Genomic DNA, 22504 nt, shown 5'->3' on the forward strand with positions numbered 1-22504 from the left:
TGTCACATGGCCACAAAAAATTAGGCTCACAGACAATTTGAAGGATGAGAATAATGGGAGAATAAAAGAAAAACAGGGGACTCAGCAGAGCAAGAATCCTTCTGGTGTATGCTTCCCGCCCCGGTGATTGAATCCCAAGTTCCACCCAGGAAGAGGAGGGGCCAGGCCCCTCCCTGCAGCAAATGGTGCAAACTTCTGTGGCTCCACCCCTGTGTCCACCCCTCCCAGTGCGCAGCCTGGTTGGAGTTTCTCTGGGGACCCTTGCCCCACTCAATTGTACCACTGCACTCCAGTCTGGGTGACAGAGCGAGGCCCTGTCTCAAAAAGAAAAAACAAACTTAGGTGGTATTAAAATCATTTGTATGTCTCTATTTCCCTTATTTTAACTGCTGTATTCTCTTCTCTCTGTGCAAATATGCGAAAATAGCAAGATAATTCTGTTCCTATAAAATATTAGCTATAATAAATGTCATTCCTTACTTTTCTTTATTTCTTTCTCCTACAATGTGTCCATGGACAGGTAAATTTTGATGAGTTCTCGATATGAATTTAATCTGACACTCACTACTCCTCCCCAACCAACATCATTTTCTTGGTCCCAGCTTGTAGCCTTTAAACTGCTTGTCTGCAAGTGTCTTGGGGTGGGGAGGGGTGGCAGAGCTGAGAGAATGCAGCAATAAATTCAAGTCTTGACAAGTTGCAAATTTCATCTATGTTCTGAGCCAGCAAAATAAGATTTCAATATCAAAGCTTGTCAAAATGTATCATCCATGCTAAAGACAGGGAAAAAAGCATCCGAAAACTCATAAGCAAAGGCTTCCATTGTTTTTTGGATAACAGAAACACTCCAAAAAGTAATGTAATAATACTCATACATTAAGAATAAATATAAGATGGAGTTTCTGCAAGAATATCAAATGTTCAAATTTCAGAGGAAAAACTCAGAAAAAAAAAATGTAGGCATGCATTTGGCACCTCAGAGACACAAACACAACATGTGATGGCATGGGCTGCAAAGGTAACTGTTCTGAAAAAGTGTATAGCATGGGACCAAGGATTCCCAAAGGAAAATGCAATGGCAGCAGGTAACGTGGAGAAATACAGGAACTAGAGAGGGGCCTGTGAAACACGAAATGCTTGGGTATGAAATTTGCTATAAATGAGGAGTGGCAACTCGCTCAATAGAGGGTGTGGCAATTGTGCCACTAAACAGTCTTATTTTCAATTCAGGGATGCCAGGAATAAAGCTTCAAAAAAAAAAAAAAAAAAAAAAAAACTGGAAGAGAAGAATATTTTTTAAACATGCAACATGGGGAAAAAAAAAAAAAAGGACCTCAGATAAGCACCTGGTGAATCAGGATGCCACCTGGTTTCCTATGCATGTCTCCCTTTCCTGACTTGCCCTTCCAAAAAGAAGGCAGTCGAATGAGGGGATTGTTTCCCCAAAATATAATAAATCTAATGCCATAATTAATATATTTATGGAAGTCTCCCTGTCAAATTTTAAGTCACAGGTTGAGTATTTTGGACAACTGACATAGACCAACCAGCATGCTTCTGAGAGTGAAGCCAAGATTTTCCAAGTCCGAAAGACCTGTTTCCATTTAGAAAGTAGTCAGTGTCCACTGCGGTCCTTGGGTGATGATAATGATGTGAATCTTTGTTTTACCATGTATTGGATACTAGAGAATTGTCCATGTTTATGAGTGCGGGGCAGGGGCTGTGATAGCCTTAAGGGTTTTGTTAACTTTCCAGACTCTCTACAAGAAGGGCACATAGGAGGCATGAGGTTGGATTAATGCAATTGATTTCAGCTAATGCACTGAAAGAGGCTTCAGTTGCAGAAGGACTCCCACATACACAGGCATCTGACTGAGACCCCTCTGGCTGACACAGAACAGATAATAACCATAATCTTCAATTTCTACAAGTTTAACCATAAATGATTAAAACACTTAATTTGGGTCTTTAGTTTGTCCCTGAAAATAAAATGATTAGGAGGAGGAGTTTTGTTGCTCAAATTTGAAGCCGATTTTTATTTCTAGCATTGGCTTACTTATACCAATTTTATTCTATCATTTAGTCTCATTGCTTAGTCTCAGATAAGTTAATTCGAACAAATTAAAGCCCATTCTATATTCTAAACCAGAGATTCTCCACCGGGGATTTTGTACACTGGGGGATATTTGACAATATCTACAGACACTTTCGGTTGTCACAAATGGAAAGGGGGCAGCGCCATTGGTATCTAGTGAATAAAGGTCAGGGTTGCTGCAAAGCATTATGCAATGCACAGGACATCCCCCTACAAAGGAGTGATTGAGTTTGAGCATGAGTGTGTAGGGTTCCACACAGTATGCTCCCTACTTTCATGTAAGTTTGGAATTTTCTTTTTTTTTTTTTTTTGAGACAGTGTCTTGCTTTGTCGCCCAGGCTGGAGTGCAGTGGTGTGATCTTGGCTCACTGCAACCTCCCTCTCCCAGGTTCAAGCAATTCTCCTGGCTCAGCCTCCCAAGTAGCTGGGATTACAGGCGTGCCCCACCACACCCAGCTAATTTTTGTATTTTTAGCAGAGACAGGGTTTCACCCTGTTGGCCAGGCTGGTCTCAAACTCCTGATCTCAAATAATCCACCTGCCTCGGCCTCCCAAATTGCTGGGATTACAGGAGTGAGCCACCGCGCCCAGCAAGTTTGTAATTTTCTATAATAAAAGGTTTACAAGACTCTCAGGGGTAAGATCCAAGGAATGTGCATTTTTAGCAGACTCCTCCTCGTGTGATACTCATGGACTAAGTTGTTTGAGAACCTTTTTTCTGGAGCCTATTAACCTTCCTATTGTTCTGTAGAGTGTGAGGTTTTCAAGTAGCTTCACTTGTGCAGTTTCTCCTCCATCCTCCTTATAATCTCCTGCTCACCAACTTCTCATCACAAGATCTGGCCACATTCCTAGAACCCCTTCCTTTCTGATTTCCACATTGCGTTTTTGTTGCATGCTAAATGGAAGCTTTTTAATAAACTTGATAGTTTTTCTCAAACTCTTTTACCAGTGCCATCTGCCAGGAGATCAGCTGACTTTCTGCTCTCACATAATTACAGAGAGCCTTGGGCAACAAGATAAACATAGAACATATCCTTCGGGTCCCTAGGAACATGCCCTCCATGCTTACAGTTCTGAGTTTACAGATGATCTACAGATCCACAGTTTTTGAGCCTCCTTCTGAAAATTACTCTGTTAAATTGTCACAGTAAAAGGCCCATTTGCCTTGGCATTTTTCTCTTGAATTTGCTGACACCTAGGAACTTAAGAAACCCCTAGGAACCAAGAGGGCTATTATTGGCTGTTGCTCATAGCGGACAGCTGTTGGTCTACTAAAGTGTTGGTAATTAACAACAATTTGTATCAGCTAAGTGTCAGGCAGACCTCCTCAGCAGGCACCATAAACACGCAGAGGCTCTGGAGCCAATTATTCCAAACACTGGCAAACACTGCCCTGGCACTTCTCCTTGCCAGATGGGCTTTTCTTTTGCTGTTTTTTGTTGGTTTTTTTTTTTTTTTTTTTTTTTTTTTAGTAGTGGGGCAGTGTGCAGTGAGAAAAGTACTGCACTGGGAGTTCAAGACAGCTCTACCAATACCCATCTGAATAATGTTTGATAAATTCTTTTAAGCCTCAGTCTGTAATATGAAGATGTTTGGATGCATGAGTCTCAAGCTTTGTTACCCAACATGTGGTTCACAATCTAGCAGCAGTGGTTCACGGTGGAGCTTGTTAGAAACGCCGATTCCTAGGACCCACCGCAGACCTACTGAATCAGGATCGGCGTTTTCAATAGACCTCCAGGTGATTCCTACTCACATCCTATTAATTTCCTAGAGCTGTTGTGATGAATTACCAGAAATTTAGTGATTTAAAGCAAAACAAATGTATTATGTTACAGGTCTATAAGTCAGAAGTGCAACACAGGTTTCACTGAGTTAAAATCAAGGTGCCCAGGGCTATGTTCCTTTCTAGACCCTGCAGAGGAAAGTCTGCTTCCTTGCCTTTTCCAGCTTCTAGAAGCTGTCCACATTCTTTCTCTCACTGCTCCCTTCCTCCATCTTCAAAGCCAGGTGTGTCACATCTCTCTGACCATTCCTCCATAATCACATCTCCCTCTGACCCTGAACTTTCAGAAAGCTTCTCCGCTTTAAAGACCAATATGAATAGATTGAGCTCATTCAGATTATCCAGGATAATCCGATCATTTCAAAATCTTTACTTTTCACATCTAAAAGTTCTTTTCACCATGTAGGGCAACATAGTCACAGGTTCCAGGGATTAGGATGTGGATATCTTTCAGGGCCATTGTTCTGCCAACTATACACACTAAAGTTTTAAGAAGTTCTATTCCCACAACATATTCATCTATATAAGAAAATAAAGAAATGGAATTCTGGGTTGGGTACAGTGGTTCACATTTGTAATCCCAGCACTTTGGAAGACTGAGGTGGGTGGATCACATGAGGCCAAGAGTTCGAGACCAGCCTGGACAACATGGCGAAACCTCATCTCTACTAAAAATACAAAAATTACCTAGGTATGGTGGCACATGCCTGTAATCCCAGCTACCCAGGAGGCTGAGGCACAAGAATTGCTTGAACCCAGGAGGCGGAGGTTGCAGTCAGCTGAGATTGTACCACTGCATTCCAGCCTGGGTGACAGAGACCCTGTTTCAAAAAAAAAAAAAAAAAAAAAACAGAAAAGAAAAAAAAAAATTAGCTGGGTGTGGTTTCATACACAGTCCCAGCTACTCATGAGGCTGAGGTGGGAGAATCACTCGAGCCTGGGAATTTGAGCCTGCAGTGACCCACAGTCACACCATTGCACTCCAGCCTGGGCAACAAAGCAAGACCCTGTTTCCAAAAAAAGAAAGAAAGAAAAGCAAAGAAATTGAGTTCTTTTGTCTGTTGTTAACTGCATTCTTCCTTTTACGGCTGAATTGTGTCCCCCGGGAAAATTAATGTGTTAAAGTCCTAACCCCTAATACCTCAGAATGTGACTCTATTTGAGCATAGGGCCTTTAAAGGGGTAAATAAAGTGAGATTATCTGAGCGGGCCCTAATTCAATAGGACTGGTGTCTTTGTAAGAAGAGGAGATGAGGACACACACAGAACAAAAAGATCATGTGAAGACAAGGAGAGGATGACCCATCTACAAGCCAAGAGAGGCCTCAGAAGATCAACCTAGCCAACACCTTGATCTTGAACTTCTAGATTCCAGAATTGTGAGAAAACAAACTTATGTTGTTTAAGCCACCCAGGCTGCTATACTGTTGTTTATAGCAATCCTAGAACACTAATATACTCCCTAATGCTAGTTCAACATATTTTGAAACAACCATGACTACAATCCCATCATTACTGCTTCATTATCAAACTACTGTAGTTCTCCTGACCCAAGTTTAATCACTTTGTTTCCGTCTCCCTGGTAACAACCTAATCTTGACCTGAATGTGACACAGAATTTTAACCTATCCACCTGCATTTCCCTGATTACTCTGTGGAAAATACATTCATCCTCACAACCGCCTCTCGGTTCTTTATCCAGTCCCGGCTGCTTTTCCCAAGATTGTATATCTTTAATTATTCCTTCTTTCTCTAACATCATCAGTCTCCCTACTAGTGAATCTTTCTACTCAAACTACAAAAACATTTGATTCTACTTATTCAGTCTCACTGCTCTGCACAGCAAATAGCCAATAGTTTTCTTAAAGCACTCAACTCCTGAACAAAGTAATCTGCACTCAACCTCTACAGCCTCATCATCAATTCACTCCTTCACACCTCCCATTCTGACTTTTTTCCCTAACATTTGGCTAAAGCTGTTACTTCTGATGTCACTAGTGACCTTTTTTATGATTGCCAAATCACTTCTCATTCTCCTTGATCTGTCTGCAATTGTTGACAGTGTAGACGTCACTCTTTCTCAATGCTGTATTGTTCTGAGGTTTTTTTTTTCCCTTCCTCTCAAAGCTTTCCTCCTTCCCTTCTTGCACAGATTCTACTTCTAAAAATATGTATTGAACCCCTACCATGTTTCAGAAAAAAGCCGATTCCAATGCTTATTTTTTTTCTTTCGCTTCTCTACTTGAAGTGAGCTTTCCCATGTTTAGATGTAATTGTTTTTCAAGGATCAATTCTTGATGTTCTCCTTTTTTAATGGATTTTGTCATAACACGAATTTACTAGTAACAATTTCAACTAGGGTTTCAAAGCAAATAAAGCCCAAAACTTTATTTTTCTCCCATCAGTCTCTTCACATTTTTCTATCAGCATGTTACTCCAGTATTTAAATTTAACATGTCTAAACTAAACTTTCTATAAGTTAACAGAGCATGCTTACCAAACTTGCACATTGAAAAAGGCAGAACATACAATATTAAATATCACGGCAGACTTAATCATTAGGTTGAAACTAATCATATAAATTTTAATGTGGATAAATGCAAAGTTCTGCAAATATCTTTCATACAGATATAAACATGAGTGACCAGTTCTTAAAAAGGAATCTGCAAAAAAGAGACAAAAGACTACGTTAGAAAGCTAGTAAATCATAGACTACGTTAAGATAACATAGTATCTAAAACAAGAGGGAAAAGTATTTCATTGTTCTCTGGGCAGAAGATACTAGAGTCAAACTTTTTTTTTTTTTTTGAAAAAAGGTCTTACTCTGTCACCTAGGCTGGAGTGCAGTGGCAAAATCACAGCTCCTACAGCTTCGGCCTCCTGGGCTTAAGCAATTCTCCCACATCAGCATTTCGAGTAACTGGGACCACAGGTGTGCACCACCATGCCTGGCTATTTTTTTATTTGTTGTAGAGGCACGGTCTCCCTATGTTGTCCAGGCTGGTCTTGAACTCCTGTGCTCAAGTGATCCTCTGACCTTAGCCTCCTAAAGTGCTAGGATTGCAGGTGTGAGTCACCATGCCCAGCCTAGAGTCAAACTTTTAAAATAGTTGCTGGAACTTACCGCCAAACAACTAGCCAGAGATTAGTAAAAGCAATCTGGAGGGAAGGAATCTGAAAATTGTTTCCTATTAAAAAAGTTTTTTTTAAAGAACTGTCTCATGTAAAATAGCTATGAAGAGCCAACATAATGAAATGTAGCTACAGAGGGCAAAACACATGATAAAGTTCAGCTCAAAAAAAGGAAGACCTTTCTAAGAAAGATGTTAAATATATAGATATATCTATAGACACTTTTCATATAGTGGCCTCTGCATCACCAAAAATATTTAAGCATTTAAAAGCTACATTAAAAAAGAGCCATCTAATTTAATAAACAATGAACTTGATTCAAATAGTATTGAATTCCAATACAGACTCAACAACAAGCATCTTGGAAAAGTTACTTACTTCTCTGAACCTCATATTCTCATATATAAAATTATATAATGTTATCCTGGGTTGTTATGAAGATTATATATAATACATGTGAATCATTTGGCTCTTATTATTATAATTTTTAACAATGTATAGTTAAAAATTGTGACCAAATTACCTAATACTAGTATTGTAAAAATACTAACATCTTTTGATTCGAGATTTGCTGAGAGCCTGGTCAAAATATATATCATTGTTTAGATTGCATTGTTTTTCTACATCACAAAAGAGTTCATTATGTATTAGTCAGGGTTCTCCAGAGAAATAAGACCAATAGGATGTGTGTATATATATGAGACGGAGAGAAAGTGAGAGAGTAAGATGGATTTATTTTAAGGAATTGGCTCATGCAATTGCAAAGGATAGCAAATCTGAAATCTGCAGGGCAGGCCAGCAGGCTGGAAACCCAGGGAAGAGTTGATGTTATAGTCTCAAACCTGAAGCCTGTCTGGAGGCAGAATCCTTTCTCAGGGGACCTCAAACTTGTGCTTCAACTGATTGAATGAGGCCCACCCACATTATAGGGGATAATCCACTTCACTCAAAGCCTACTGATTTAAATGTTAATCATATCCAAAGAATACCTTCGCAGCAACATGTAGACTCATGTTTGATCGAACATCTAGGTATCATAAGCTAGCCCAGTTGACATATTAAGTTAACCATTAGGCTGAGTGCAGTGGTAAGCGCCAGCTACTCTCAGCTACCCAGGAGGCCGAAATGGGAAGATTGTTTGAGCCCAGGAGTTTGAGTTCAGTCTGGGCAACATAGTAAGACCTTATCTCTTAAAAAAGAAAATAAAAAACAGCAAAACAAAACAAACAAAAAACACAGTTCTAAACCAAACTAATTCTACATTCTCACACAAAGGAAGGTATGGCGAAAAATACATTTTTGCTTGACAGAGCAGGCAAAGGAAAAAAATTAAGGCCAGGTACAGTGACTCAAAACGTGTAATATTAGCACTTTGGGAGGCCGAGGCAGGAAGATCGCTTGAACCCAGGAATTTGAGATAAGACTGGGCAAATAAGGAGACTATATCTCTGCAAAAATTTTTAAAAAGTAGCTGGGTGTGGTGGCGCATGCCTGTGGTCCCAGCTACTTGCGAGACTGAGGTGGGAGGATAGCTTGTATCTGGGAGGTTGAGGCTGCAGTGAGCCGTGAATACACCACTGGACTCTAGTCTGGGCAACAGAAAGAGACCTCGCCTCATTAAAAAAAAAAAAAAAAAAAAAAATTTAACCATGCCAGAAAATGGTTATCTTTCCAATGGTATTAAGTAACATCTCTGCCAGCATTCTGCAACTTCAAAAACTTTAGAAAGTTTCTTTCTAGCCTGATGTGGTGGCTCATGCCTAGTTCAAGCAAAGTGCCCATACCTATAATCCTAGCAGTTTGGGAAATCAGGGTGAAAGAATCACTTGAGTCCATGAGTTTGAGACTAGCCTGGGCAAAATAGTGAGACCCTGACTGTACAAAAAATTTAAAAATAAATAAATAAATAAATAGCTGAGCATCATGGTGCACACCAGTAGTCCCAGCTACTGAGTTGGCTCACACGGAAGGATTGCTTGAGCCCCCCTGGTGGAGGCTGTAGTGAGCCTGTGTTCAAGCCACTGCACTCCAGTCTGGGCAACAAAAAAAGACCTTGTCTCAAAAATCATCATCATTATCGTCATCATTAAAATTCTTTTTTTTTTGAGACGGAGTCTCACTCTGTCGCCCAGGCTGGAGTGCAGTGACGGGATCTCAGCTCACTGCAAGCTCCACCTCCCGGGTTTACGCCATTCTCCTGCCTCAGCCTTCCGAGTAGCTGGGACTACAGGCGCCCGCCACCTCGCCTGGCTAGTTTTTTGTATTTTTTAGTAGAGACGGGGTTTCACCGTGTTAGCCAGGATGGTCTCGATCTCCTGACCTCGTGATCCACCGGTCTCGGCCTCCCAAAGTGCTGGGATTACAGGCTTGAGCCACCAAGCCCAGCCTAAAATTCTTATTACACCCCAAAGTGAGTGACACTGGTGTCAGATAATAGTATCTTTTACTGGTATTATGTAACATCCCCGCCTGCACTCTGCAACTTTAAAGATATTCTTTCTAGGTTGGTGTGGTGGTTTATGCCTATAACCCCAGAACTTTGGGAGGTTGAGGCAGGAGGATCACTTGAGTCCAGGAGTTTGAGACCAGCCTCGGCAACATAGTGAGATCCTGTCTCTACAAAAAAATTAAAAAGATAATAATAACCGGGCATGGTGACACCCGCCTGTGGTCCCAGCTACACAGGAATTAAAAAGATAATAATAACCGGGCATGGTGACACCTGCCTGTGGTCCCAGCTACACAGGAGGCCGAGGTGGGAGGATTGCTTAAGCCCAGGAGGTAGAGTTTGCGGTGAGCTGTGTTCAGGCCACTACACTCTGGCCTGGGCGAGAGAGTGAGACCCTGCCTTAAAAAAAAAAAAAAACTTTGTTAGAGTTTGCTGGCAAGAGTGACTTCTTTGACCATTCACCACAATCTCCTCAGTTTTATTTCCCAGTGTTGTATGCTCCATTAATGTTTCCAAACGAGTGTCAATGGTCAATATGCTGATCTCAGGAAAGCCAAGTTATACACAAACTCTATCTTTTAACTCTGCAGCATCTGCATTCATATATCCATAATCCTAAAGAAGACCAAAAAGCTGAGAAGAAACCAACTGTTTTACTGGAGTGACCTGGTTTATTCTTCTGTGGAATTGGACTAAGCCTCTAGAAAGAACTGAGAGGACTGGGTTATTTCAGGTTCATGTTTTTCTCCAGATCATACCACACTTTCTCCACATCAAATGAAATATCTAAAGTGAAAACACTTTAAATATTTTCATTTGGATTATTTTCAAAATTTTCAGTGTGAAAGTGGTTATTTTTAATCAGTCTTTATATTTGAGATGCATATTGAAATATTTACTGATAAAATGGTTAAACCTGGGAGATGAATACATGAGATTGCTTATGTTATCCTCTACTTTGTATAGGTTTGACAATTTTATAATTTCTCTGTGGTAGCTGATATTTTACTAGTATTTTAAAAATGAAACAAGTAAATATGTTTAGCTGTCTACCTGTTCCTTAGAGCCATAATAAGTGTATGTCAGTCCTTTTTTCAAGAACTATAAAATTGGGTGGGGTGCAGTGGCTCACACCTGTAATCCCAGCACTTTGGGAGGCCAAGGAGGGTGGATCACTTGACATCAGAAGTTAAGACCAGCCTGGCCAATATGTTGAAACCTGGTCTCCACTAAAAATACAAAAATTATCTGGGTGTGGTGGCGCATGCCTGTAATTTCAGCTACTTAGGAGGCTGAGGCACAAGAATCGCTTGAACCTGGGAGGTGGAGGTTTCAGTGAGCCGGGAGCGTGCCACTGCACTCCAGCCTGGGCGATAGGGTGAGACTCAGTCTCAAAACAAACAAACAAAACTATAAAATTATGATCATTAATCTTGCACATGTCTCTAGACTGGTGTCTATCTCTATTAGTCCCCAAGCTGTTCCCTTTGGGGAGGAGGACAGACATCTTCAGTAGGAGCACAAATTCTTGGCCTTTGGGGCTCAACAAGTAAATGAAGAGAAAAATTTAATGAACCATTTCATATAAATAATTTTCAACACTACTAAAAGGTTTACTATGGGATCAATGAAATGTAGTAATTTATGGGACATATTCTGAGATTTGGGAAAGATTGTTGCTTACTACGACTACCATGACTATTATTATTATTACTGTTTTGTTTTGTTTTTTGAGATAGAGTTTTTTGTGTTTTTTTGTTTTGTTTGTTTTGTTTTGTTTTGTTTTGTTTGAGACGGAATTTCTTGTTGCCCAGGCTGGAGTGCAATGGCGCCATCTTGACTCACCACAACCTCCGCCTCCTGGGTTCAAGCGATTCTCCTGCCTCAGCTTCCCAAGTAGCTGGGATTACAGGCATGCACCACCACGCCCAGCTAAATTTGTATTTTCAGTAGAGATGGGGTTTCTCCATGTTGGTCAAGCTGGACTTGAACTCCCCACCTACAGGTGATCCGCCTGCCTCAGCCTCCCAAAGTGCTGGGATTACAGGCGTTAGCCACCGCCCCTGGCCAACTGCCATTATTCTAATAGTTGCTTTTGCCTTCATCATCACTGACCTCAGCCCAGTTCTCCACTGTGATCTCAGGGAATCTTACAAATATACAAAAGGGAAAAAAAAAAAATTGTCCTTATCTTTTCTCTCCTTAGCTAAAGCATAAGGTTAAGGAAGGATGAACTTCCTTTAGTGACTCCCTCTAAGAACAATGACCTACAGGAAAGGGTGGGGAGGGAGTTACAAGAAACCTTGCCTAGATAAGTCTGCAAAGAGACTGACTTCTAAGAAAGATTTGTTAACATAAAAGTTAATTTAACAGGCTGATTTTTCAGAGCAGTTCATTATCATCACAGGTCATTCTTATTGCATTGTTCTAAGCGACAGATAATATACCTACTGTATCACTATAGGAAAAAGTCCACATGTAAACCATTAAAATGTTTCAAATACCATTTTTTAGTATTCAGTTTTCTTCTTAAATAAACTAGATTTTCAATGTCATCTGTAATTTGTATACAACTTCAAATTTGCTCTCTTCTCTCCCACATACACAGCTCCTGCTGAGCTAATGATTTTCTATTTTCATCTTGCTGTTTATAATTTACTGATGTTTCTTACCAAGAATCTTTGGTTTGATCCACAAAACTCATCTGAACCTATTGCCAGTGTTGAAGTATTACTGTTTTAATGTCATTATTTAATCATAGAAATATTTTCTGTGCATACATTTATTTTTAAATTATGTATAAATAAACTCTACCAAGGCTTTCAGATTGTAGCCCATAATCATTTGTGTGTGTGTGTGTGTGTGTGTGTTATTTATTTATTTATGTATCTATTTAATGTATTTTTGAGACAGGGTCTTGTTCTGTCACACAGGCTAGAGTACAGTGGCACTATCATAGCTCACTGTAACTTCAACTCCTAGAGGTTCAAATAGTCCTCTCACCTCAGCCTCTCAAGTAACTGGGACTACACATGTACACCACCATGCCTGACTAATTTTTTAAACTTTTTGTAGAGACTGGGTCTTGCTATGTCATCCAGTCTCAAACCCCTGGCCTCAAGTGATCCTTCTACCCACCTCAGCCTTCCAAAGTGCTGGGATTATAGGCACGAGCCGTCACACCCCACCTTGTGTGTGTTTTTAAATAGTCTTGACATATTTCCAAAGAAGTGCATGTACATTTAATAAAAATTATCCTTAGCCTTTTTTTCAGTGAGCTTAAGAAGGATAATTTGGAAATTTACTACATTTGTTTTCCTGTTTTACTATTTCATCAACACTGGCTGTAGGTACATTCTTTGAATTACAGTAAAGAATTTGGCTGTCTAGATACAACAAAATAAGAACACAAGACTTATTTCAAGTAAATCACTAACTTGTGTTAGCCAACAATGAGCAACAAGATTTTTCCTAACATTTTTGCTGTGTTTCGGTGAAGATATTTAAGATCTAAGAACAATATTTGTTTCACATTTTATCTCCTACCTTTTCCACTCTTTAAATAATGTCTTTAGAAAGAGAACCTATCAAAAACTACAGAACTTGGCCTGAACCTTCTTTTTTTTTTTTTTTTTTTGAGACGGAGTCTCGCTCTGCCGCCCAGGCTGGAGTGCAGTCGGGGGCTCTCCGCCCTCCAAACCCCCCCCCCCCGGGTTTCGCCCTTTTCTCTTCCCTCAGCCTCCCGAGTAGCTGGGACTACAGGCGCCCGCCACTGCGCCCGGCTAGTTTTTTTTTTTTTGTATTTTTTTAGTAGAGACGGGGTTTCACCGTGTTAGCCAGGATGGTCTTGATCTCCTGACCTTGTGATCCGCATTTTCACTGGATAAATTTACATAAATATACAATGGCCAGGCATGGTAGCTCACGTCTGTAATCCCAGCACTTTCGGAGCCATGGCAGTAGGATTTCTGGAGCCCAGGAGTTTGAGACCAGCCTGGGCAATATAATGAGATTCCCCCCAATCTACAAATAATGATAATAATTTCAAAATTGCCTGGGTGTGATTGTGCATTGTCTATAGTCTCAGTTATTCGGGAGGCTGAGGTGGGAGGATCACTTGAGCCCAGGAGGTGGAGGCTGCAGTGAGGTAGAATCTGGGCCACAGAGCAAGATCCTGTCTCTAAATAAATAAATAGGCCAGGAGTGGTGGCTTACACCTGTAATCTCCACACTTTAGGAGGCTGAGGTGGGAGCATCACTTGGACTCAGATGTTTAAGACCAGCCTGGACAATAGGGTGAGACCTTGTCTTTATTTAAAACATAATAATAAAAATGAAAATAAATAAATATATGTTATACACACAACTCACACATACATACTCTCACACACACATACGATGTAAACTTTACTGAACGAATCTAAACACAAGAGATATCACCTGTTCATCTGACCTGCATTTGGAAAACCTCCATCTAGAGCCTAGTTTATTATAATACTATCACAGCTTATTTAAGATAGAAAGACTTGAGATAGTGCATGGCCTCCTTATTTAATGGATACCGAAAACCAAGAACCAAGTCGAAGGAGGAAGTTTTCAGTATTCAACTAGTCAGTGTTCTCTGGATTCTACTGAATCCTCACAGACTTCTTCCTTTAGAAAAAAAAAAAAAAAAACTGAATGAACCTAAAACACTTCTGCGCAAAAATTGAAAAGGCAGCTAAATTCATGCTTAGTTAGTCTTACATGGAAGAAAAATGATTATTTTTAAATATATGTGAATCTAACTCATTTGAGTAGTAGGGACTCATTAGAAAACAAAACCCTCAAAATTCAGGTCTCCATCTGTTTCTTTTGGTAAAAATTATGGAGCACATGCAATCTCTGTTGTGGTTACGCATGACAGAAAAACACAGAAGCATGCCTTATGATTTCTCTAAAGGGATTTTTAAATCCTCAGAGACATTCCTTAAACAAAATTACTAATGCTAATTTCGTGATGCTCTGTTGGTTTTACTTATATATTAATACGATAACATTCAAATCCTATTGCCTTAAATCTAGACATACCAAGAGAGATTTCTAGCTTCATGCGGGACAGATTACTCCCATATTCCCGCTACAAGCAACTAATAAGTAGGGCAGTAAGGCATTTGGCAATGGCTGCTGGGAAGGATGATTTAAGATATTTCATCTTCCTTTATTAAAACGGTTGTATCTTGATACTAGAAAGCCATTTAGTGCTATCCCTGGTGTGCTAAACTCTGAAGAGGTTTTATGGTTTCCTTAATGTTACTTTTTTAGGCCAAAACTCAAAAATCCTTTCTATAGAATCTTCATGGAAAACCTTCCTTCTACACATACACACACACATACACACACACATGCACACACACACACACACACACACGCCACCTACCTACAGTACTTTCAGACTTAACATCTGAAGTTCAGTATCCCAAAACAGAAGAGGGAAAAGTATATCCTCAGGGATATGAGGATTTAGCAGAAACTGTCCCATCCCACCGTAAAATATTTCTGAAGTTTCATGAGTTGAAATCTTACATTTTGCTTTTAAAATTACCCCAAATTTTGCTTTAGCTGCATATTTTCGTATTTTAATATAAATATTTTGTCTCAAAGAACTAAAAAGTGGCCCCACTGACATTACAAGAAGATATGTGTCCTGTGTTATCACACACATAGTTCCACAAGTCATGGGCACTCAGTTTGAGAGTCTGGAAGTCCAAAATGTACATGTTAGCAAAACTGAGCTGAGAGATAGTAGAATCTGTGTAACAGGCAATCCTATTTTTAGCAAGCATCCAGATAATTTAGACTACATATACTTGGGACCTAGAGATGAGATACACAGGCAGTCTTCCAAAAGGCAGGGAGGAGATGGAGTTCATGGTGGTTGAATATTAGGGGGGATCATTCAATTGTTCAGTTATTTACTCCCTTGTGAGCTCTGGGTACTGAAACAAGTTACTAACTAGAAATACAAAGATGGATAATCACAGTTCCTAACCAAAGAAGATCACAAACTAGCAGAAGAAAACAGACACCTAAACTGGAACTTACAGACTGAAGTGAAAAGTGAAAAGGTAGAGAGACATCAAAGGCATCTGGAATTGAGGAAGTAACAGGAACTAAGGCAGTGGCACTGCCTCTTCCACGGGCTTAAGAGATTTAAGAATTGTTTTAAATTTCTGCAACAGTGCTCAGAGGCTTAGGAAGAAATGTGAAGCATGCAGGTCTATTACTTTCTCCGAACTCCAACTTAGATGTGAAGAGGTAATATCTGGCTTATTTCAACAAGATCAATTCCAAACTCATTCCCTTGAATAACTGAGTTGTTCTAAAAGGGTAAGAAAAGTTTTGTTGTTTTTAAAGACTCATCTCCATTTAATCAAGTTGCTCCACTCTGAAGGCAGTATCAGGTCACAGAGAACTTGTTTGAAGACATTTGGTTTCAGCTACCAAATTGAGTGAAGGGACACAACCTGAGTGATCAGGTTAGATAATCACCTTGACAAGCACTTGCACACATACCCACAAGTCAACATGATGGAGGCTGGAGATAAGTAGAAGTAGTAAAGAAAGATATTCCATTTTGCTGACTTAAGCAAGTCAGATACTAAATAGAAAAAACATGCGGTAAGGAGCAGATAATCTCGTGGGGATTGGGAAGATAATAAATGCAGGTTTGGATAAATTGAAGTTGAGATTCCTTGTGAGCCAGCAAACTGGATGTATAAATCACTCTATTAGGTTTATATAACTGGAGATCAGGAGAAAGATTTGAACTAGAAATTTTTAGTTGAGAGGTTTCACAATGTAAATAATCTCTTCTTGGCCTTTTAGCCAAGATCAAATGTGGTATCTGTTCCTAACAGGTTAAAATCTGATACGTCCTCTATTCAAGGTCAATATATTCAATGTATTTTTGAGCAGGGAGATGGAATAGAAGCTTGCACAATCCATTCCATACATCTACCTGGTATTGCAGTACCTCCAAGAATGGTACACCACACACACACACACAAATAGATAATATAGAAGCTGTAAGAGGAGATAAAGATTACTTAGTTTACATAGTTTCTTATAAAAAGTGTTACATGTTATCCAAGTAATTCATATATACGCTTCGCCTTTTTTTTTTTTTTTTTTTTTGGAGATAGGGTCTTGCTGTGTTGCCCAGGCTGGAGTGCAGTGGCATGATCACAGCTCACTGCAACCTTGACATCCCAGGCTCAAGCAATTCTTTCACTTCAGGCTGGGTAAGTAGCTGGGATCACAGGTACACACCAGTATGCCTGGCTAATTTTTGTATTTTTTGTAGAGACAAGCTTTTACTATATTGCCCAGACTGGTCTCTAACTCCCGGGCTCAGCAATCTACCTGCCTCAGCCCCCCAAAATGCTATGGTTACAGGTGTGAACCACCTAGCCCATCCAGCTTCACTCTTATTGTTGTATGCAATTTTTACTATCATGCAAATAACCTCAGGTAAATAAAACTAATAGATCACCTTAGAAAATTACACAATTAGTGTGAAAAAAAAAAAAAAAAAAGTTTACTTGGAGACAATGGGATAGAATACCGAGTTGAAGGAGGCGAAACCACAGCCCTGATGGAAAGTCAACTTTCTGTGAATGGATAGAAAAGCAGAAGTCAACAAAAAATACTGAAGTAGCCTGAGAATTAAGAGGAAGATCACAAGAGTGCATTTGCTTAGAAATCAATGACACAGGATGTTTTTTAGAAGAAAGTAGTGATCAAAGGTGAAAAAATCTTTCCAGGGATCATGTAAGTCAGTCAGGGGCTTATCTAAGAGCATGAATGCCATTTGCAATCTTCATGAAAACAGTTTTAGGGCAGTGGTTAAGAAAGAAGCAGATAGTGGGACTTTTTAATTTTTATTTATTTGTTTATTTATTTTTTTGAGACAGAGTCTTGCTCTATCGGCCAGGTTGGAGTGTAGTGGTATGATCTTGGCTCACTGCAACCTGTGCCTCCCAGGTTCAAGCGATTCTCCTGCCTCACTCTCCTGAGTAGCTGGGATTACAGGCACGCCACCATGTCTGGTTAATTTTTGTATTTTTGGTAGAGATGGGGTTTCACCATCTTGGCGAGGCTAGTCTTGAACTCCTGACCTCAGATGATCCACCCGCCTCAGCCTCCCAAAGTGCTGGGATTACAGTTGTGAGCCACCATGCTCAGTCGAGATGGTGGAACTTTAAGAAAGGTTAAGAAGCAGAGACAAAAATAATCAGTAACTTGTTCAAGCACTTGGGCTTTAAAAGCAAAAGAGAGGTCAGTAGCTAAAAAAGAGACATGAAACCCAGGGAGAACCATTTGTTTGGTATCTTATTTTATATATATATATAAATATATATATTTTGAGACAGAGTCTTGCTCTGTCTCTCAGGCTGGAGTGCAGTGGCGTGATCTCCGCTCACTGCAAGCTCCGTCGCCTCCCGGGTTCACGCCATTCTCCTGCCTCAGCCTCCCGAGAAGCTGGGACTACAGGCGCCCAGCACCACGCCTGGCTAATTTTTTTGTATTTTTAGTAGAGACGGGGTTTCACCGTGTTCTCCAGGATGGTCTCGATCTCCTGACCTTGTGATCCGCCCGCCTCGGCCTCCCAAAGTGCTGGGATTACAGGCGTGAGCCACTGCGCCCGGCCCTTATTTTTTTTAATTTTAGTATTATGCACTTGAATTCAATGAGTGAGAAAGAGCAAGTAAAACGGGAGAGACTGGAAACTGAAAAAAAAGGGAGGATAATTCTCAAACCCAGTGCAGAGACAGGGGGAGTAGCCTCAGAGAAGAGAGGGCAAACCTTTTCCATTAAAACGGGAGGAAAGGCAGAAAGGTAGTATTGCAGAGTAGTGTGCAAATTTCGTGCTGGAATATTGAGGAAGTTTCTGAGAGTTTCTCTTTTCTCTATGAGGATCCACTGAAGAAAAGGGTATGAGAGGTAGAGGAAATACAGCTGAAGTCAGATATTTGAGGGAAATTAATTAGTCTTGAAATCACCACAATGAAGAGCAGAAGGATAAACTTACTTGGGAAAAAGAAAACATTGTCCAGCAGTGTTCATGGTCCAAGTGAAGTGGTTAACTATAAATTTAACAAGTAGCAATTATCCTGGACTTTTCTTGGTTTTGTTTTAATTTTCTATAGCAGTACTCAAAAGTCACAAAGAAATGTGAAGAATAGAGGTTCATCATTTTCTCCAACCTAAGACCTAGATGTGAAGAGTTAACGTCTGGTTTACTTCCATTAGACCAATTCTAAAATCATCCTCATGAGTAATTGATTACTCCAACGGGGCAAATACATTTTTGTTTTCTTTTTTTTTTTTTTTTTTCCAGACGGAGTCTCGCTCTGTCGCCCAGGCTGGAGTGTAGTGGCCGGATCTCAGCTCACTGCAAGCTCCGCTTCCCGGGTTCACGCCATTCTCCTGCCTCAGCCTCCCGAGTAGCTGGGACTACAGGCGCCGCCACCTCGCCCGGCTAGTTTTTTGTATTTTTTTAGTAGAGACGGGGTTTCACCGTGTCAGCCAGGATGGTCTCGATCTCCTGACCTCGTGATCCGCCCGTCTCGGCCTCCCAAAGTGCTGGGATTACAGGCTTGAGCCACCACGCCCGGCCACATTTTTGTTTTCTTTTAATGATTTATCTCAATTTAATCAAGTTGCTTCTCCTTGAGGCAGGGTCAGGTCATGGAGGTCTTATCACAAGATGTGTGGTCTCAGATACCAAATGGGTTGAAGGCACAAGACATGAATAACCAAGTCAAACTCCTCACTCCAAATTTTAGGGGAACTGAGACACAACAGCATACATACAGAGTTCATCACCAGTTATTGAAGAATAAAAGGAACCATTTCTTCAAAGTAATGCAGTAATAAGAATAATTATATATTTTACCTGTAAAAGAAAGACTGAGAACAAGGATCTAAGCTCACTTAATATGACATTATTGCCAAGTTTTTTAAAATTCAAACTACTTAAGGGTTATTGGTCTGAGAGGTTGAGCTGAATTTACAGATAGGAATTAAATGGCCTCAACTGTGTGGACTGAAGGGTTGCAGAGTCAGGCAGATTACAAAATGAGGCTTTGAAATCTTAGAAGAGCTCTCTATTCCCTAATCACATACTCAGAGCATTTGTGCGGTATCACCAAAATGACGGGTGCTGTAAATACTATATGGGAATTAAAAGGAAATACTATGATCATGAGAGGGTAAATTAAGATGAAATGGAGAAAGAGGAACACAGAAGAATGACAACAGAACCAGAGCGAAAGAAAGGTCAAAAGTTCAACAAATTTTCAAAAGAAAATTTCATATGTGAATAAAAACAGACTAAAAGGACAGAAAAATGTAGAAATGCTAGTGGCATTTCTTCCCTTTTCTTAAATATTAATATATTATTGATACTGTCAAAGACTCTCTCCTTTCACCAAAACTTTAGAGGGTCTCTCCAGTCCTTTCTGACTAGGACCAACCTTCAAGGTCCCTCTCCATCCTTGTAGAACTGTGAGATCAAAAATCCTACTAGCCAGTTTACCAAAAATTCCCTACCCCTGATATTGGGGTCTCTGACTACCCTTGATATCTGATCTCACCATCTTGCCCTCAGCAATAAATCTACTAAGTCAATAGAGCCAGAGATCCCCTAATCCTTGATGTCTTCTCCTAGTAACTTCCCATCCACTGACCTCCAGCCTGCTCCTTGGTTATAAATCTCCACTTGTATACTTTTCTTGGGGAGCATGTAAAAAGAAAAAACATTCTAACTTTCCCTTGTTGGAATCAAACTGGAGTCCACTCTCCGTCCCGCACTGTAAGACCCGATTGCAGTCCCTATACCTATCATCATGGCCTACCTTGAATAAAGTCTGCCTTACCATCTGTTTTTTTTTTTTTTTTTTTTGAAACGTAGTCTGGCTCTGTCGCCCAGGCTGGAGTGCAGTGGCGCGATCTCGGCTCACTGCAAGCTCCGCCTCCCGGGTTCACGCCATTCTCCTGCCTCAGCCTCCCAAGTAGCTGGGACTACAGGCGCCCGCCACCACGCCCGGCTAGTTTTTTGTATTTTTAGTAGAGACGGGGTTTCACCGTGTTAGCCACGATGGTGTTGATCTCCTGACCTCGTGATCTGCTCGCCTCAGCCTTGCAAAGTGCTGGGATTACAGGCAGGAGCCACCACGCCCGGCTGCCTTATCATCTTTAACAAGTGAAATGATAAATGTTTTTCTGAAGCAGTATGTATAGTATGATGTAGAAATCTAGGGGAAAGGAACACTTCAGGAACAGATGATGAAAAGCACATAAGTGTAAATGATAGGAATCAAGCATAACATTCAACTGAAAGCAATCACAGAACCTAGGGGGAATGCACTGAAGCAGAGGAACATTAGCCTCTGAGAAACCAGTGGGAGTCTACTAGAGGTGTAGGTGAGCAATGATAACAAGCTGGAATCTAGAATTTTGGTTCTTAAATACTGTATGCTCTTCTATTGCTCTCATAACATGTTTTCTGGCTGGACCCAGTGGCTCACACCTGTAATCCCAGTACTTTGGGAGGCCAAGGCAGGCAGATCACCTGAGGTCGAGAGTTTGAGACCAATCTGGCCAACACAGTGAAACCCCGTCTCTACCAAAAATTAGCCAGGCGTGGTGGTGGGCACCTGTAGTCCCAGCTACTCGGGAGTCTGAAGCAGGGAGAATTGCTTGAACCCAGGAGGCGGAGGTTGCAGTGAGCCCAGACCGTGCCTCTGCACTCCAGCCTGGGCAACAGAGCAAGACTCCATCTTGGAAAAAACGAACAAAAAAAAAATGTGTTCTTACACCTTATCAAAAATTGCTTAAACTAAGATTTATCATAACTACCCAGTAAAAGAAAAAAAACATATGTAACTTAAGAACAGAAAAATTATGTACTTTTTAATAAGTTGTTCCTGCTCATTGCAGAAACAAAATCAGTCCACTGAGACCACAGCATTGCAGTAGGAAAAGAGTTTTATTGGCACAAAGCTGACCCATGCAAGAGAATGGGAGTTACCATACAAATCAGTCCCTGCACAGGCTCAGAGACTAGGGGTTCTTATGGACAATTTGGTGGGCAGGAGGCTGGGGAATGGTTGCCGCCGATTGGTTAGGGATTAAATTATAGGGTGATGGAAAGTGGTCCTCCATCCTCGTGCACTGAGTGTGCCTCTGGGTGGAAGCACAGCACCAGTTGAGCCATAAGTCACCAGTCCAGATGGGGTCAGTCTAAAAAACATCTCAAAAAAGTAATCTTAAGTTCTACAATAGTGATGTTGCTGTTAAGAGTAACTGAGAAAGTCACAAATCTTGTGACCTCTGGTCATATGACTCCTGAACAATAAGGGATTACAGAAACTATGCCTACATTTTATCAGAGTTCACGCTCCTCCCGTAAACCTATTCTTGTGGCATTTCATTAGCTTTACAAAAGTGACTATCAGTCCCTGAGCAAAGAGAGGGTTAGTTTTGGTTCTTTTATTGTTGTTTGTTTGTTTGTTTTCAGTTTTTTTTTGAGATGGGGTCTCACTCCAGGTTGGAGTGAAGTCGTGCCATCTCGGCTCAGTGCAACCTCCGCCTCCCTGGGCTCAAGCGTCCTCCCACCTCAGCCTTCTAAGTAGTTGGGACCACAGGGGCATACCACTACCGCAGCGAATTTTTTGTATTTTTGGTAGAGACAGGTTTTCACCACATTGCCCAGGCTAGTCTCAAATTCCTGAGTTCAAGCCATCCACCCGCCTCGACCTCCCAAAGTGTTGGCATGAGCCACCACACCCAGCTGAGGGAGTTAGTTTTAAGGAGGGACTATTATCATCCTTCCTTTCAAGTTAAACTATAAACTAATTCCTCCTAAAGTTAGCTTGACCTATGCCCAGTAATGACCAAGGACAGTTTGCAGATCGGAAGCAGGTGGAGTCAACTACGTCAGATTTCTCTTACTCTCAAAATATTGCAATGGCAATTTCATTACTGGCGCAAT

The 22504-nt window shown here is 40.7% G+C and overlaps 1 non-coding gene across 1 annotated transcript; it reads left to right on the top strand.

The window, feature by feature from the left end:
• Positions 1-16312: 16312 nt before the first annotated feature.
• Positions 16313-16502, top strand: LOC116275629. Its single transcript, XR_004184730.1, has one exon. It is a non-coding gene; the product is annotated as a U2 spliceosomal RNA (small nuclear RNA).
• Positions 16503-22504: the final 6002 nt, after the last annotated feature.

The sequence above is a fragment of the Papio anubis genome, chromosome 6 (assembly GCF_008728515.1).
Source record: "Papio anubis isolate 15944 chromosome 6, Panubis1.0, whole genome shotgun sequence".
NCBI classification, from domain to species: domain Eukaryota; kingdom Metazoa; phylum Chordata; class Mammalia; order Primates; family Cercopithecidae; genus Papio; species Papio anubis.